This window comes from Schistocerca piceifrons, chromosome X (assembly GCF_021461385.2).
Source record: "Schistocerca piceifrons isolate TAMUIC-IGC-003096 chromosome X, iqSchPice1.1, whole genome shotgun sequence".
Classification (NCBI taxonomy): Eukaryota; Metazoa; Arthropoda; class Insecta; order Orthoptera; family Acrididae; genus Schistocerca; species Schistocerca piceifrons.
In genome coordinates this window covers 101494504-101497609 of record NC_060149.1, presented here as the reverse complement: position 1 = coordinate 101497609, position 3106 = coordinate 101494504, and the positions used below count along the sequence as shown (strand labels likewise).

The window sequence follows — 3106 nt, the reverse complement described above, 5'->3', positions numbered from 1 at the left end:
GGAATAAAGTATTTTGTGAAAAGAAAAAGAAAATGTATTTATTGGCAAGAACAAGTAGAAATCTTGCAGTAGTTGCACACTACCAAAGCTACCCAACATTACTAAGAAAGGTTATTAAAAAATCAAGTAACATGCACGTTATGTCAGAGATCAGTACGTCTGACAATTAACGCTATATAGAATGTAGTGAAACGTGACACAGGACAACCAGCCACGGAACAGGATAATATCACTATTGACCGGAATAGAAGGAGTGTAATGACGAGTCACAGGTGGCAAGTATATTTAATAATCATTTCTCAAATGTAGTACAGAGTATAGGAACATACAGTTGAAGAGAAAAATACAGTAGTATGTCGGAAAAACAACTCTCATAAAATTCAGTAATACGGTTGTATCCCCAACTTCTTATTCTGAAATTAAGGAAATATATTCCCCGAAAAATAAAAGCTTATCTTGATTGGATTGTGTTTCCAATAGGGTGCTAAAGATTTCTTCCCATACAATAAGCCATATCTTATCTGAAATATGTAACGCATCACTAATTTAAGACATTTTTCCAGAGATATTGAAATATATGGAAATATGCTGTGGTGAAGACGCTCTTTAAGAAAGGCGATACGGGAGATGTCAATAACTACGGACGTGCTTCACTATCGACATCATTTTCCAAATATTGTTAGAGGGTAGTGTATTCCAGAACAGTATCTCATCCGAGCAACAATAACATCCTCAGTAAATCACAGTTTGAATTTCAGAAGAGTTGCTCTACTCAGAATGCCACTTACATGTCCACTCGCCAAATTTTACAAGCATTGAATAACAAAAGAGCGCCGGTTGCAATTTTCTGCGACCTATCTAAGGAATTTGTCTGTGTGAATCACAGTATTCTCCTAAATAAACTGAAGTTTTATGGGGTTGATGGTGTAGCCAACCAATGGGCTGGTTTCATATCTAACCAAAAAAAGGAAGAAAATTGTACTTACTAATTCAACCAATGTAGTCCGGAGACGTTATTCTGACTGGGAAGAAATCATGTATATTGTTCCCGAAGGCTCAGTATTGGGACTGCTATTGTTCCTCATATTTTTAAACTCTCATCTGTCTGATATATAACAAGCAGAATTAGTTCTTTTTGCAGATGTCACTAGTATCGTAATCAATCCAAGAAATCATACAGCAACAGAAGAAATGGTAAACAATGTACTTAAAAGTATAACTGACTGGTTTTCTGCGAATGGTCTCACTCTCAATTTTAAAAGGACACATCATGTTCGGCTCTGCAAAACTATGGAACTGCACCAGTGATAAGTGTAACACAGTATAACACAAGGTGAGAAAACAATAAATGGGGTGGAAACTTCAAAATTGTTAGGTTTCCATAGCGATGAGAATTTAAATTGGAAAAATCACATTTTATATCTAATAAAAAACGTAGTTCAACCACATTTGTACTTAGAATCATTGCAAATCTTGGGGAGAGGCAAATCAATAAGTTGACATATTTTGCATATTTTCATTCAATAATGTTATACTGAATAATGTTCCGGGGCAACTCATCGTGAAGAAAAAAAGTCGTCATCGCTGTAAAACATGCCACAAGAATAACATGTGGTGATCAACTACGATCATCTTGTAGCCATCTGTTTGAGGTGTTGGGCATTCTGACTACTGCTTCACAGTATACTTACTCCCCCGTGAACTTTATTGTAAATAATCCACTGCAGTTCAAAAGGAGCACTGATGCATATAATTACAGTAACAGAGTCCGCCTCCGTGGCGTAGCGGTAGCGTTACCGCCTACCACGCAGGGGGCCCGGGTTCGATTCCCGGCAGGGGGCTGGGTGTTGTGTGTCCTTCATCATCATCGACTCGCAAGTCGCCGAAGTGGCGTCAACTACAAAGGACTTGCAATACGGCGGCTGAACTCACCAAGGCAATGGGGGCCTCCCGGCCAAGAATGCCATACGATCATTTCATTTCACTTGCACAGTACCAGAAGGAAAAATGAGATTCATTACTCCACATTAAGGTTGTCTTTATCACAAAAAGGAGTGCACAATGCTGCAACCAAAAGTTATTGATCTCATACCCGGTAATATAAAACGTCTGACAGACAGCAAAGTAAAATTTTAAAATAAAAGTGTCTTCTTGACAACTCCTTCAGTTCCACAGAAGAATTTCTACTAGTGTAATGTGTAAAAAATGGTGGGTAGGAATTACTGACTCACATCTGTATGTCTTCTGTTTTATATAAAACCCTTTGTGGATGGACAGCTTGTAGGCGTATTTACTAAATAATTTGTGATGTGAATTTAAAATGACTCGCTCCATAGAATTACGATATATTGTGCAAATGATCCATGGAACAAGAAACTTACAAAATAACTAAATGGCTTTCGAAAGTGTGTGAAAAGTATAGATAAAAATTGACAGTTACCCCAGGAAGAATATTATGAAACTTGTATTCTCCAAGGACGAGTAGCCAGCATTCAGAACTGGGCAACTACTAGTTTGAAACTAACAACAGATTAGGCAGACAGTGTGCAACTTAACAGTAATGAGTTGCTCCACTATTTCAAATTCGTGTAATCCGTGAGTGTGCTGCTAGCTTTGAGTTGAAGAGGGTCTGTCTCGAAGTTTACAGTTATTCCTGTCCAAGGAAACTTGAAAAATTGTCTTTTTTTCTTTTTTTTTAACATCCCCGTGGAAGTTCCAAACGAAGCAACAAAAGTAAAATAGCAAACTTATGGAAACGTTCATATAATTCAGAACGAGGTCGGGTCAAATTTGTTTATGTTTCCCGTCCCAAATGGAGTAAGACCAATAAAAATCGAAGTTAAAAAACCCATTCCATTCTAATGAGAACTGAAGGCTCACAAGCATACATGGTGCAAGTACCAGCATGCTTCATAGGTAACAAATAAGTTCACAATAAACAGGAAAGTCCCAGATAAAAATTTCGTTTTGAACTCAACCTAACTGGACGTAAACTTTTCTTTGTGACCTCATAGCAGGAATAAGCCCGTAGCAAACGGTGCCACATCAGCTGAAAGTAATTCAGATGGTGTTAATAATCTCCAGGTTGTAAACAATAAGCTTGAAC

The 3106-nt window shown here is 37.6% G+C and overlaps 1 non-coding gene across 1 annotated transcript; it reads left to right on the top strand.

Moving 5' to 3' along the window:
* Nucleotides 1-1770: 1770 nt before the first annotated feature.
* Nucleotides 1771-1842, top strand: Trnag-acc. Its single transcript has one exon. It is a non-coding gene; the product is annotated as a tRNA-Gly (tRNA).
* Nucleotides 1843-3106: the final 1264 nt, after the last annotated feature.